The following is a 15,447-nucleotide window of genomic DNA, read 5'->3' on the forward strand; positions in this document are numbered from 1 at the left end:
TGAAATTATAGATGCCTTCTTATTTTCCAGTATCATTACAATGAATCTTTAATGGTTTCTTTAAGCTAAAAGTTGCCCAGCTACTCAGTGGTTACTCCTAGAAAAAAAAATCATCAAAAGTACCTAAATAAGCAAGTACAGTCTTTGAACATGAGTCCCTTGTGCCTTGGAGTTTTTGAGCAGAAGTTCCTTTTGCCTGGAGCACTTTATACTCCATCCTTTCCCCTCTTCCCATCACCTTCTACCCTCTTTACTCTTTTAACTTCTGCCTGCCCATGAGATCTCAGCTGTCAAATAACCTTCTTCATGAAACCCTTTTTGACCCTGAATACAAGGTAAGATGTGGTTATATGCTCAGATATCGTGTTACGTGATCTATCTTCATGGCAGTTATCAGGGTGTACATTTCTTAGATATTTGTGCAATTACTTGGCTTATGTCTGTCTCCACATTAGAGTATGAGCTCTATGAGGACAGTCACTTCAACTCTGGATATCCCTTAAGCCTACAACCGCACCTTTTACAAAATAGGCATTCAAATTTTATTGAAGGAAGGAATAAATGATGTTATGAATCCAGAATTGTGAAAATGTTCATGTGTATGCACATTTGTATGCACAAATGTGTATACAATCTGCATATACCTGGGCACATACAAACAGATACATGGCTTAACCGAAGGAGAGTTAACAAAGACCAAAACACTGTATGTCTGCAACTTACATTGGGTTGTGTTCTAAAAGTCTCTTTATAAGTCAGCCGACAGGAATTTGGACATATTTTCTTATCCTTGTAGGGAAACAAATTGTTTTTAAGTTTCCAGTTTAGCCCATAAACGTCAATTTAATATTTGATGGAATTGAAATGTAGAACATCTGAAACACAAAATAATATTTTAGTAAACTGCTAATTCAAAAACAGTAAAATAGAATAAGACATGATTTTGCATATTTTAAAGTGTTGATGTTTTCTTCATTTGTTTAGATAAGAGTACAGAGGTAGATTATGAACTAAGGAAAGATTCGAAAGGGATTTTCTGAACCTTGAGACCTTTGATTGATGAAGATTGCCTTGACATTTTATTTTGTCTGGTGCCATTTCATGTAATTTTTCATTTTAGTTAATACCAGGAATATGAGAATTTTCAAAATTATCAGTGGGATTATCACAACATTTTGGTTTACAATTTGAATAAATAAAAAGATGCTTCCCAAAAAGAAAGGGGAGGACAATTTGGCTATAATTTAGAGAAAAGGGTGCATGTGAGAAGGAATGTCTGGGGTGGCAGTGTTGTGCCATAAAAGATGAAGAGTTTATATGAAGGAAGGATTATGGCTTGTAAGGGACTTCTGCTTATAGAACAGACTCAGGGGATGCAAGGTATTGGCTTTCAACAGTTATTTTGATCCAAGTTGGCTCAGAGCTCTAAGGAAAGGCGCTACTAGAGACACGTCCATATTTGGAGTGTTCACAAGCGGGATGTTTAAAATTCAGAAAAGGTTTGACCATAAAACCAGATATTCATTCTAATGTATACTAGGCCCCCAAAGACTCCTTGTTTATATCCATGCATCCAATTGTGAAGGTTGTTTAGACATTATTAATTATGATTGTCCCTTTCAATACTTTAACCTGATGATGCCATTTTAAGGGACTCTCTTACACAAATTTTCCAAGTCAATCTATTCCTTTTAGCTCCTGCATTAACATCTGCTCAAACTATGCAGAAACAAGGTTTAAGCAGTTCCTGTAGCTAAGCTACAGAAAATAATTCAGTCATAATTGAAATGGGATTTGAACTGCACATAAATATGTTTGTTTTTATTCCTTAAACCTAAGATATTATGTTATCACAAAGCCACTTTTCTCATAAAACTTAAGGAAATATCAGTGCCATGTTAGTTATGTTCAAATATCTATATCTTCTCTTAAAATATTAAAACATAAGAATTGGTTGAAATAAGTAAATGAATTTTAAAATGAGCTCATTACTAACAGTTTGTCCTTTCTAGAAAACTAATCCACTGTGAAATGTAAGAAAAGCCAATAACGTTTAACCTTGCAGAATGAGGCCAGGCACCATCGTACTCAATCATTGAAACCCAAGTTTATATTTCAACTCAAGTAAGCAAGATCCTTGACCCAGCTGAGAACTGTTACACTTTCATCTGAAAATTTAACCTTTGGAGGTACCCAGGCTTGTCCATATTGCAAATTAACACATAGTATTTCAGACACAAGACATACATCATAATGTTCCTGTGACTTTTTTGTTTGCATTATCTTATAAAAAAGCAATGTTACCTGTGTTTTTGTGATTGCCATTTTTCCTGGAAATTATTCTACTTTTGATTTATTTAAATATACATATTTTAAGTAGTAAGAAAGAAATCTTTCATATAAAATAAATGGCTCTTCTAGAATTCTGTAACCTCTTCGGAGTACCAGTATCAACCCTACTTTATCTTCTCCAAGGGTTACTCTCACAAGTGATTGCCCAAACCTCCAACACCACATTCATGGGCCACTCTAGAAAAGATCAAATGCCTGGGGGTGGGGCATGTACTCTGCTCACCAAATCCCAATTTATTAGTCGTAGTTCTGGCTTCACACTTTCCTCCCTCTCAGGGAAAAACAAGGTCAGCTTCTGTTAACAGCCACTTGCAACCAAAGTATATTTAGCTGCAGAGGTCTTAGGAAAAGGACCTAGAGGTGGCAGAGAGGCAAGATATCAGAGTGTCGGCATCCACTTTTGGCCTGAGATGATAAAATTTCTAGGCTTATAATACGTGTGAATGTGACAACATTTATAATGTCAGCTTTCTCACTAAGGGAAAAGTAGCATTGAGTTTAAATGTAAGAAGAGAGAAAATCTCACTGTCTATTTTAAAATTTTTCATCAGACTATCTTAATTACATGTTTCACTTGCATGGGAGAGAAGGACCTTCGGGGGTTCTGATTTTAAACAGAGCAGTGGGCAGCGCTGTACTTTGGATTGCCAGGAATCAGTGTAAGAATAGTCAGGACAACTGAACCAAACATTCTATGCTTTCATTTTTGTATTATTTTACAAAATTAGATGACCAACAACTTAACATTCATAAGAGAATAAGATATTTTAGTACAGGTGAAAGAATAAGAAAAGGTTGGTCCTTGTGTCTTTTTTAGAGAAAAGAGCTTTGAATTCAAATTGGACAATCAGGGAATATCCTAAGGAGTGAATTTAAATCACCAGGAAGCGATCCATCAGGAAACTTCCAGTATTACAACATTCCCTAGGACTGGCCCTGACCTGCATTGCTATCCAATTGTTTTCTTTTCTTTTTTTTTGTTGAATTCATCATAATTTACTTATTTTTTATTGTACTTTAGGTTCTGGGGTACATGTGCAGATCATATGGGATTGTTGCAGAGGTACACACATGGCAATGTGGTTTGCTGCCTCCATCCCCCGTCATCTACATCTGGCATTTCTCACCATGTTATCCAATTGTTTTCTATAATAATTTTTTTAAAAAAAGACAGGAAACTGATCTGGAGGTAAAGACATCTCTGTTGCACATGTACAGCAATACATTATTTGACTCAGAGTGGTCGTATCAGATGGAGAATAAGTTAAGAGACTGCCTTCCTTTTATGTAAGTGTGAAAAGGCTCATTCCTCAACTCAAGTCAATCAGTTTTATCCACTTCCTGTTCATTCCTTAACCCCTAACAACTTGGCTTGAAACTCCCTTCCACAGTAGTGCTTGTCTTTGCAAATTGACTATCAACACTGCTAATTGCCAAATCCAAGATGGCTGTTTCCTTGCTTACCACTTTTCCTGATGTCCTCATGATGCTCCCTCGCCAGGGTCTCTTCCCACCTCTGTACTCCTGAGGCGTTGTGTTCATAAAGTTAGCACAACACACAATTCTTATATTACTAGTTTAATTATTTATATAGTTTATGGCATGTATGTTTTACTTATTCAGTCACTCATTTCAGGATATTGATATATACTAGGTAGGCAGAGGGCAGGATACCAGGGAGAAAACAGTGAGCAAGGTCAAGGAGATGTCTGAGGGGACCCAACAATCCAATGAGAAATACAGAGGAGAAAACAAGAAGTTACAACAAAGTACAATCAACACTTTGAAAAGATCCACATTTTCCTGCCAAGCTCCTTGAGTATAAAAACTATGTTTTGGCCGGGCGCGGTGGCTCAAGCCTGTAATCCCAGCACTTTGGGAGGCCGAGGTGGGTGGATCACGAGGTCAAGAGATCGAGACAATCCTGGTCAACATGGTGAAACCCCGTCTCTACTAAAAATACAAAAAATTAGCTGGGCATGGTGGCGTGTGCCTGTAATCCCAGCTACTCAGGAGGCTGAGGCAGGAGAATTGCCTGAACCCAGGAGGCAGAGGTTGTGGTGAGCCGAGATTGCGCCATTGCACTCCAGCCTGGGTAACAAGAGCGAAACGCCATCTCAAAAAAACAAACAAAAAAAACTATGTTTTATTCATCTTTGTATCCTCAGCATCTAAGATGATGTTTTGTATAAAATAGGCACTTAACAAATATTGGCTGACTGAACGCACTGTATTTGTGTGGGAGGGTGTGAGGTTAGCAGAGTGGCAGACAAGTGTGATATGTGTGCATATGTGTTTTATGTTTGTGGTCTGTGGTATATGTGATGTGTATTGTGTGTGTGGTATGTGTGGGAGTGTATAGGTGTGGAGTATGTGTGTGTGATATGTGTGTGGATTGTGTATGGTATATGTGGGTGTGTGATGTGTATGTGTGTGGTGTGCATGTGGTATGTAGTATATGTGGCATTTGTGTGGGATGTATGGGGAGTTCAGGGGGTATGTGGGTATGGTGGAGGCAGTGCATGTGGTATATGTGCCGCGTGTAGTATGGGTGTCGGGTGTATGTGTGTGCAGCACTGGTTGTGAACACAGTAACCAAGGTCAATGTTTTCTAATTATTTTAGCTTGTATGTGGGCTAAGCAGACAGCTGTTTGGATTTGGAGATTAGGAATGGTAATAACAGTGTGCTCCCCAAGGAAAAAGTACAATCACTCATCTGTAAACTAACTGTTTAGGACAAAGTCTTTCATCCTGTAATTAAAGTTCAAATTCTGAGAAAACATGGGTATATTATGTCAGCATCCATGTGACAATAGCTCTTTCCTGCAACCACCTTTCTCAGGCACCGGAACACTGGGCACCATGGGAAAGTTTGGGCAATACTTTGTAAAGATTAAAACACAAAGATGGAGAAGATAGGCGCTCTGGCATTGATTTTTACCCATTTATGTTGAAAATGGCTGGTACTGCCTCCTGAACTTCTACTGAAAAGGGAGGCAAAAAGTTGAGTTCTGAGTACCAGATTACAAACAATTCCTTTCCCCAAAATAGAGTTTTGGAGAAAATTAAGAGGTCAGTAGAGAATGTTCATTTCATTGAATGTTTCAGTATTTATTTCATAGTAGGATTCAGATATCAGAGGCTACATTTGATCGAATTCAACTAGACAATCATTTATTAAACACTGATTATAGGCAATATGCTAAACTCAGCCCTATGGTGGCTAAAGAAATGTATATAATTAAGAAACTTAAAAAGCTTATAATAAACTAGAAGAGGAAATCATTCTGCTTCTCATTGTTTAGGAGAGTGACTAAGGAGAACTCTTTGTATAACAGTCCCCAAAATACTTTGAACTTATTGCATTGAAATGAAATTATTGCTTAGCAATTGATTTCACTAGACAGTTCATCTGTCTCAATTTTTTCCCCAAGTACTTATTGGCACTTGGTTGAGTGCTAGTGAAATAGACTTTAATGGGATGCTGTGGTCTAGTGTGAATCCCAAGAAATTGGGATTATTTGACATCAATGGCTGAGTCAGAAAAACTGACATTTAAATGTTTCTAGCAGTTTACTTCCCTTGGAGAAAAATTTTCAACTCAGCTTTAGAGGCACACTACTTCTTTATTTTGGGAACGACATCTGAGAGCATCTTCCTATTAAGTGAAGGTAAAGCACAGATGCTTCTGTAATGGAGACTCTGGAGATAATATGGCTTCAAGGAACTTGATCTGCTTTCCACAATCATATAAAAGGTTGTCTTCACTGTGACACAGCTGCATCTCTGCACATTATCTTTTCTTTCATAAAATACTTCTTTCCTGTAAGTAGATTTAAATTGTATTGTTGGCCAGGCATGGTGGCTCACGCCTATAATTCCAGCACTTTGGGAGGCTGAGCTGGGTAGATCACGAGGTAAGCAGTTCAAGACCAGCCTGGTCAAGATGGTGAAACCCCATCTCTATGAAAAAAACACAAAAGAAATTAGCCAGGAGTGCTGGCAGGTGCCTGTAATCCCAGCTACTCAGGAGGCTGACATAGAGAATTGCTTGAACCAGGGAGGCAGAGGTTGCAGTGAGCCAAGATCACACCACTGCATTCCAGCCTGGATGACAGAGCAAGACTCCATCTCAAAATAATAATTATTGTATTGTTCCTGAAAGTTTTTGTTATATACTGGGAAATGAATATGTTCAAGTAGGAGATCAGTGGAGACAGGAAGCCGCAATAAGAACATGAACATATTTTACCTCCAAAAGAACAGCCTAGAATTACCGAAGCACAAACTGGACTATATTGCATAAACCCCATATTTGGGGTCATTCCTGATTGAAAAAACACAACTTTGGAGAAAGCGCTGATGTTGCTCTGAACTATCCTGAGAACTAAAGAGAAAGATCACACCTCCATGGATGGGTGTGAGAAGGAAGAAAGATTTTCAACCTCAGTCATGCCAGAAGATTGACAGGGGCCAGGAAATGGACACTGAGTATGAGCTTATGACTGTCTCTGGGTCTGGGGGAACAGGAGGCTTAGGATCTAAATATGGGAATCTTGTTTCAGGCATTCCTGCTGCGGAAAGGTAAGCTGAGCCCTGAAATGGGGTGACAGGCCTGAGACTGGGCAGAGAAGACTTTGCACAATACAAAACACCGAAGGAGGGTTTTGGTCCATGAACTCAAGGAACTCATATATCTAGTTACAATTGTTGAATTATCCTCTTGTATAACATCCCACACCTTTTAAAAATCTCCAAACCATCAGTGAAGTCATGAAAACAGCACAGTTGATATTCCTATTACTGTAAGGAACTGTACAAGAGTCTGGGATGGCATTCCGGGTGAAAGCCATATGTGCGAGAGTAGGAGCAATAGTCTGACGGATGCTGGTGACCAACGACAAGGAAGGCAGTGGCCCGAAACCACGCAGCTGGTTAAGACGTCAAACAACAATTGGCTTGGGATATATCAGGGGCTCAAAAAATGTTCAGGATGGAAAAACTGATAAAACACTGGAATTCTTGCAGCTAGTAGGAGAGACATTTGAACTATTTTTTAAATTAGGAAATATGATAGGCGAATAGGCTGGGACATATGTGTTACCTAAATGTAAAGAAAATAAGTTTACTTTATTCTCTTTTATTATTATAGATCCAAAGCCAATCAGATATCTAGCACTTATAAGATTCTCTATAAATCGTTAACAAAATAAAATAAGTGTTTTGATAAATTCAGCTCCAGTTCAGCTTCAGCCAAAAGCTGACAGTTAATTTGTTTCTGGCCTTCAGAAGGCCCAACTGTTCAATGTGTATGTAAATCAGTATCTTTTCTGGCATACTTGATCTTTGAAGTAGTTTCAGTTATGGTCAGTCATATACAAATAGCATCATGATGTCAATAATGAGAACAAGAAAGGTATTTTATTTTTAATGTAAGAACATCAATTGTGTATGTTGATAAAATTGGAATCGAAAGTATTTTATGCTTATGACATTGATACTCTATTAGTAGAAGGAAAAATATTTCTTCTCATAAGCATAAAAGTCACAATAATTAACACAAAAGCTATTAATTCATGAAAAACAATTACAACAATTCTCAATTAAATAGAAAAATAAATTGACCGCTAAATGTAGCACTAGCTAAATAACTATGAATAAAACTTATACTTACTTTGAAATACACAGATCTAAAAACAAACACTATTAGGATGGAAATTAAATTATACTATAATTCTAATCTTTGTAATGATATTAGATAAATACTTAAGCACTATATTTTTATTTATTTAATTTCATGAAGACATGAACCTTTCTAGGAAAAAAAATCCATTTGAGAACTATTCTCATCTTTTGAGGATGAATTAAAAGCACAAGACCAGCTTTGCTACTTCTAAATAGAATATTACCGCCAGGAGATAATTAATACATAACTCCTAATACAATTTTTACTTCCTTATATCAAGAGGTTTTTTTTTTTTTTTCTTTTTGCGATGGATGCTTGTTCCATTGCCCAGGATGGTGGGCAGGGGCACAATCTTGGCATACAGCAACCTCTGCCTCCCAGGTTCAAGCAATTCTCCCGCTTCAGCCTCCCAAGTAGCTGGAATTACAGGAATGTGCCACCATATTTGGCTAATTTTTGTATTTTTAGTAGAGATGGGGTTTCACCATGCTGGCCAGGCTTGTCTCAAACATCTGACCTCAAGTAATCCACCAGCCTTGGTCTCCCTAAGAGTCAAGGGTTATTTTTAATCATAGGATTGGGCTTTATTCATAGTCAAATATTGATTTTAACACTTAGCTTTTGCATCATATTAATATGATACAAAACTTGTATATAGTATATGTCTAGCTATGAGAAAGAACAATCCTTATTGACTGGGCTCCCTAGTCCTCTTTATAAGAGGAAGTCTAGATTCTGTTCTCTCTCTCCCCTGCATGGCACTGTTGTGCAGTATGAAACAGCAGCAGAGCACAGGACAGCAAACTGCAAAACACAACCAACATAAAACCTGAGAAAGGGCAGATCTCACAGCTCTGTTCTTCCCACCATGATTGCCAGGGCTGGAGTGCAACTATAATCACTTTCCTAAGAGGGTCTTAGAAGCACTCCAGCAAGTCAACAGCTGAGTCTTCCTGGGAGACAGGACTGAGCTCTCCTACCTGCTATGGAACCTTTTAGGGGTGGAAGGGAACACAGGCAATTGAGCGGATGGCTCCCCACAAGACAGACCCATCTAACAAGGAAGTAATATTTTCAGTTCATTGTAAACTTGTAAAGATGACCTGAGAATTCAAACAAGAATGATATTCTCTGGATTTTGCTTTATCAGAAAGTATAGGTATAGTCAATTAAAGAGAGCACATTGTATAGACTAGTTTTATTTTCAGTCATAATTTCTATACAGTCCATCTAGATACATTTTTACAGTTATTGCATTTTTATTCATTATAAAAGTAATTCATATCATTCGAGAAATGTTGGAAAATACAAAGAACAGGAAAAAGATTGGAGAAAAATCTATATTCCTACCAAAGTGAACCACAGTTTGTTACATGTGAATAACAAAAAAAGTGAACCACAAACATTACATGGTTACTTCTGGTCTTTTTCATTTACAATTGATACACGATAATTATTCATGTTTATTTCTAGCCTTTTAAATATGAATATTGCTTTCACAGAGTTCTGGTTAGACAACGCATACTTGCTAAGTGTTCAAATATATAAATGTATTAGGGTTGAGTGCTTAAATTGATTCTATTTACCTACAATTTCATTAACAAGAAGTTGATTTTTTTTTTCCTTCTGATATGGATCAAAGGCACCTGTAACCAATATTCTAGAAGACACAGTACTGTGGCAGGGGCTGCCTTGGTCAAGGCAGTCAGACAGGATGTGATAATGGGGAAACTAAGAGCTAAAGGATGAAGAGCAGTAGAGGGAAGAACACTGCAGGCAAAGGAGATCCTATGTGCAAAGGTCCAGAAGTGAGACGAAAGATGGCAGGTGGGACAAAATGAAACCAGCCCAGTCCATCTAGAGTGGAGAGAGCAGGGCAGAATGAGATATGAAATAAAGCTGCAAAGCAGAGCAGGGCCTGGTCAGTCATGCAGGCCCTTGTAGGCCAACATGAGCTGTCAGTCTAGGGAAGGTGCAGAAATGCCTTAAAGTGGGGGCCTGATATGATTAGATTTGAGCTGTGAAAAAAAAATCACAACTGGATAAAAAATAGGGTGCAGAGTAGAGGGGGTGTCATGTGAATGTGGATGAGTACAAGAATATTACAATTTTTAGGCAAGAGAAGGTGGCACCTGGACCTGCAGGGTAATGGTGACAGCAAGGGGTAGAGTATATGGATGCCAAACACTTGGAGAAGAAATATCCCATCCACATGTCTTGGTGGTGGATTAAGTAAGTGGGCCTGGGGGCAGAGGGGGTGACTAGTGTCAAGAATGACTCCATGGTTCTAAACCCTGACTGGGTCTTGAAAGTACCTGGGCACAAAAAAATGATGAGTATGTGAGGTAATGGACATGTTACTTACCTTAATTTAGTCATTCCACACTGTACCCATATATTAAAACATGGTGTTTATATATTTTTTTATTCATTAAGGAAATAATTAAGTACCTAGTATTGTTTTCAAAACTATTGATGCCAGAATCCCATCTCTATAGATTTTCATTAATTTTGGTTTACTGCTGGGGTTGGAGGAGAGGGTAAGTGGGTGGGGCAGCTGGGCCTAGTAGTGTAAACCTCCCCCCGGTGATTCTAATGGACAGCCAATATTGAGAAGCACTGCTCTAAAGATTGCTGCTATTTGCAAGTAGGTTCTTCCCTAGCCTGAGACCCTACTGGGTAGTCACCAACAGACTTTACCCTGCCACCAGCGAAATGTGGAAAGAAAATTTGATTGATTTATGTTAGAGAATGAACAGCAATACTTTCAGGGTCTCATTTGCCCCTAGAAAAGATACAAGAGTCCAGGCTGTTTTTCCCAGAACCTTCTTCTTAGATCATGGATGCTTCCTTCTCATCTCTAAGGCACAGGTGTCCCAGAGGACTGGCAGGATGGGGACTCCTGACCCACATCATGGCTGGAAAGCTAGAGTTCCATATAAAACTCTCGGGAGCTGAGCCCAGCTCTCATTCTCTAATTTGCAGAATTATTTTGAGTAAATATTACACGGCCTCTCTGCTTCCTTCAATATTCTGGTTTCCACACTTGCATTCTGCCTCCTTGGAGTAATTTTCACTTGGTTCCCAACACATACCTGGAACTGAATTAAATGTGCCATGACCTTGTTTGGATCTAATCCTTAACTACAGGCAACTTCCCTACTAACTCCTTTCTCTCCCAGTCAAGAATACTTTTTATTCCAAACATCACAACAGGATATTCTTCTTAACTCATCCTGAAAGATTTGTTGACAATATGTATTTGGAAAATCAAGTATATGCAAAGCTAATTTTTCTAAAAGTAACATTTAGAAATATTTAAGAAATTCTAAATTAGGATAACTTATTCCCAAAGATGACTTCTTAGGCAATAAATTGATACTGTATTTGTAATAAAAATAATCAGACTTATATATATGCTAGTCAAATGACTAATCAGGCAAGTAAGAGCACTTCTGCCCAGGGAAATGGCAAATCGAACAAAAGGTCCGATCAACAGATTAAACTGGGACTGCCCCAGGTAAAGTGGAGCATGTGGTCACCCTATGCTTAAAGTTACTTTGCATTTTTTATTACAAAACTAATTTACTTATTCTCCCCAATCAATCTGTAAATTCAGTGCAGTCTTAACCAAAATCCCAGAAGGTTTACTTTTTGGAAACTGACAACATGATTCTGAAATGTATATAAAAGGTAAAGGAACCAAGAATAGCCAGGGAAATTCTGAAGAACAATGAAGATGTAGGACTTACACTAAGAGATGTCACAGCATGCTATAAGGCTCTATCAATTAAGACAGTCTGGTTTGGCCCAAGGAAAAATAAGCTGACCAATGGAACAGAAGGAAGAGTTCAGACACATACATGCACCCACATATACATATATTCACTGATTTATGACAACACTGACACAGGTAACTTATGACAAAGTGATAAAAAGATAGTAATTTCAATGAATGGAGTAAGTTGCTTGAATATACATATTGGAAAAAAATTATCTTGATCCTGATTTCACACTGCATGTCAATCCCAGAGGATTGCAAATCTAATTGTTAAAAAAAAAATAATAAGATATTTAAAAGAAAAGAGAACATTATCGTGCCTTCGGAGTAGGCAAAGACATAGAAAATATTAACTATAAGAGAAAAACTATAAATTAGGATACACTAAAATTAAAATTGTTTCTTCAAAGAAAAACCACCATCAGAAACTACTATGAACACCTCTATATACACAAAGTAGAAAGCCTAGAAGGGATGGATAAATTCGTGGACACATTCATCCTGCCAATATGAGCCAGGAAGATATTGATTCCCTGAACAGACCAATAACAAGCTCTGAAATTGAATCAGTTATAAATAATGTATCAACCAAAAAAGAAGCCCAGGACCTGATGGATTCATAGCCAAATTCTACCAGATGTATAAAGAAGAGCTGGTACCATTCCTATAGAAACTATTCCCAAAAAATGAAAAGAGGCACTCCTCCTCAACTCATTCTATGAGGCCAGAATCATCTTGATACCAAAACCTGGCACAGGCACATGAACACACACACACACACACACACACACACACACACACACACACGGAAACCTTCAGGACAATATCCTTGGTGAACATTTATGCGAACATCCTCGACAAGATGCTTACAAACTGAATCCAGCAACACAGCAAAGAGCAAATCCACCATGATAAAGCAGGCTTTATCCTTGGGATATAAGGTTGGTTCAACATATGCAAATCAATAAATGGTATTCATCACATAAACAGAACTAAAGACAAAAACACATGATTATCTCAATAGACACAGAAAAGGCTTTTGATAAACTTCACCCCCTCATGTTAAAAACCTGCAATAAATTAGGTATTAAGGGAACATATCTCCAAATAACAAGAACCATCTATGAAAAACCCACAGCAAACATTATACTGAATGGGCAAAAGCTGGAAGGATTCTCCTTAAAAACCAGCTCAAGACAAGGATGCCCTCCATCACCATTTCTATTCAATATAATATTAGAAGTCCTAGTCAGAGCAATCAGACAGGGGAACAAAATTAAGAAGATCCAAATAGGAAGAGAGGAAGTCAAACTATCTCTGCTTGCAGATGACATGTTCTATATCTAGAAAACCCCATAGTCTCAGCCCAAAAGCTGCTTCAGTTGATAAACAACTTTGCAAAGTTTCAGGATATAAAATCAATGTAAAAAATCACTAGCATTCTTATACATCAATAATAGCCAAACTGAGAGCCAAATCAGAAAGGCAGTCCCATTTACAATTGCCACAAAAACAATAAAAATACCTAGGAATACCACTAACCAAGGAGGTGAAAGATCTCTATGATGAGAATTACAAAACACTGCTCAAAGAAATCAGAGAAGACACAAACTAATGGAAACACATCCCACGCTCGTGGATAGGAAGAATCAATGCCATTAAAATGGCTATACGACCAAAAGCAATTTAAGATTCATTGCTATTCCTATCAAACTTCCAAAGACATTTTTTGCAGAACTAGGAAAAACTCTTTTAAAATTCATATGGAACCAAAAAATAGCCCAAATAGCTAAGGCAATCTTAAGCAAAAAGAACAAAGCTGGAAGCATCATGTTACCCAATGTCAAATTATACTACAGGACTAGTAACCAAAACAGCATAATACTGGTACAAAAACAGGTGTTTAGACCAATGGAACAGAAGGGAAAGCCCAGAAATAAGGACATACATCTACAACCATCTAATCTTTGACAAAGCTGACAAAAACAAGCAATGGGGAATAGACTCCCTATTCGACAAAATGTGCTGTGATAACTGGCTAGCCATATGCAGAAGATTGAAGCAGGACCCCTTCCCTATAACATATACAAAAATCAACTCAAGATGGATTAAAGACCTAAATATAAAACCCAAGTCTATAAAAACCCTGGAAGACAACCTAGGGAATAACATCCTGGACACAGGAACTGGCAAAGATTTCATGGCAAAGACACCCAAAGCAATCATAACAAAAGCAAAAATTGCCAAGTGGGATCTAATTAAGCTGAAGAGCTTCTGCACAGCAAGAGAAACTACCAACAGAGTAAACAGACAACCTATCGTATGGGAGAAAATATTTGCAAATAATGCATCTGGCAAAGGTCTAATATCCAGAATCTTTAAGGAGTTTTTAAAAAATTACAAGAGAAAAACAATCTCATTAAAAAATGGGCAAAGGACATGAAAGACACTTCTCAAAAGAAGACATACATGCGGCCAGCAAGCATATGAAAAGAAGCGCAATATCACTGATCATTAGAGAAATGCAAATCAAAACTACAATAAGATACCATCCCATACCAGTCAGAATGGCAATTATTAAAATGTCAAAAAATAACAGACGCTGGTGAGGTTTCAGAGAAAGGGGGACACTTATACACTGTTGCTGGGAGTGTAAATTAGTTCAACCATTGTGGAAATCAGTATGGCAATTTTTCAAAGAGCTAACAGCAGAACTACCATTTGACCCAGCAATCCCATTACTGGGTATATACCAAAAGGAACATAAATCACTCTATCATAAAGATAAATGCTCATGAATATTCACTGCAGCACTGTTCACAATAGTAAAGACATGGAATCAACTTAAATGCCCATTAATGACAGATTGGATAAAGAAAATGTGGTACATGTATACCATGGAATATTATGCAGCCATAAAAAAAATGAGGTCATGTCTTTTGTGGGAATATGGATGGAGCTGTAGGCTATAATCCTTAGCAAAGTATTGCAAGAACAGAAACTGAATATTGCGTGTTCTCACTTATAAGTAAGATAAGAATTTGTGAACACAAAGAAGGAAATAACAGACACTGGGAACTACTTTGGGGTGAGACTGGGAAGAGAGAAAGCAGCAGAAAAGACAACTATTGGGTACTGGCAGAAAATATGTGTTTCATGAAGACATGCAACCAAAACTTGTAAATGCTGGTGGAAGTATAAAGTGGGACAGCCATTTTGGAAACTGGCAATGTCTACTAAGCTAAGCATATGCATCGTGCATCGTCTAAGACCCAGCAATTTTATTCTTACATATACGATATCAAACAGAAATATGTATATACGTTCACCAAATGGATATATATTCACTATAATGTTCATAGAAGCACTACTCACAATACTTCCAAACTCAAAAGTACCCAAATATAGTCTAATGTATTTACCCATTCACAGAATCTCAAGATTAATATTGAGCAAAAGAAGCCACTCCAGAAGTTTACAAATTATACAATTTCATCTATTTACATAAAGCATGAAAACATGTAAAACAAATCAGTGCTCTTAGAAGGCAGGCTAGTCATTAGCTTGGAGGGGGTGAAGGTTCTAAGGGATGCATAATGACTTAGAGTAAGCACAAAGCAGACTGAT

The 15,447-nt window shown here is 37.6% G+C and overlaps 1 protein-coding gene across 7 annotated transcripts in view; it reads right to left on the bottom strand.

The window, feature by feature from the left end:
• ZNF385B (zinc finger protein 385B) overlaps positions 1-15,447 on the bottom strand; it is a 400,251-nt gene that overhangs the window by 303,244 nt on the left and 81,560 nt on the right. For 4 of the 7 annotated variants that reach the window (XM_035304439.3, XM_008998611.4, XM_008998610.4 and 1 more), the window contains exon 2: positions 724-875. The exons of the other annotated variants lie outside the window; for them this stretch is intronic. The gene's annotated coding sequence lies outside the window, so the exon portion shown is untranslated. The remainder of the gene's footprint in view (positions 1-723; positions 876-15,447) is intronic. 7 annotated transcript variants of the gene reach the window in all.

Source organism: Callithrix jacchus, chromosome 6 (assembly GCF_049354715.1).
Source record: "Callithrix jacchus isolate 240 chromosome 6, calJac240_pri, whole genome shotgun sequence".
Lineage (NCBI taxonomy): Eukaryota > Metazoa > Chordata > Mammalia > Primates > Cebidae > Callithrix > Callithrix jacchus.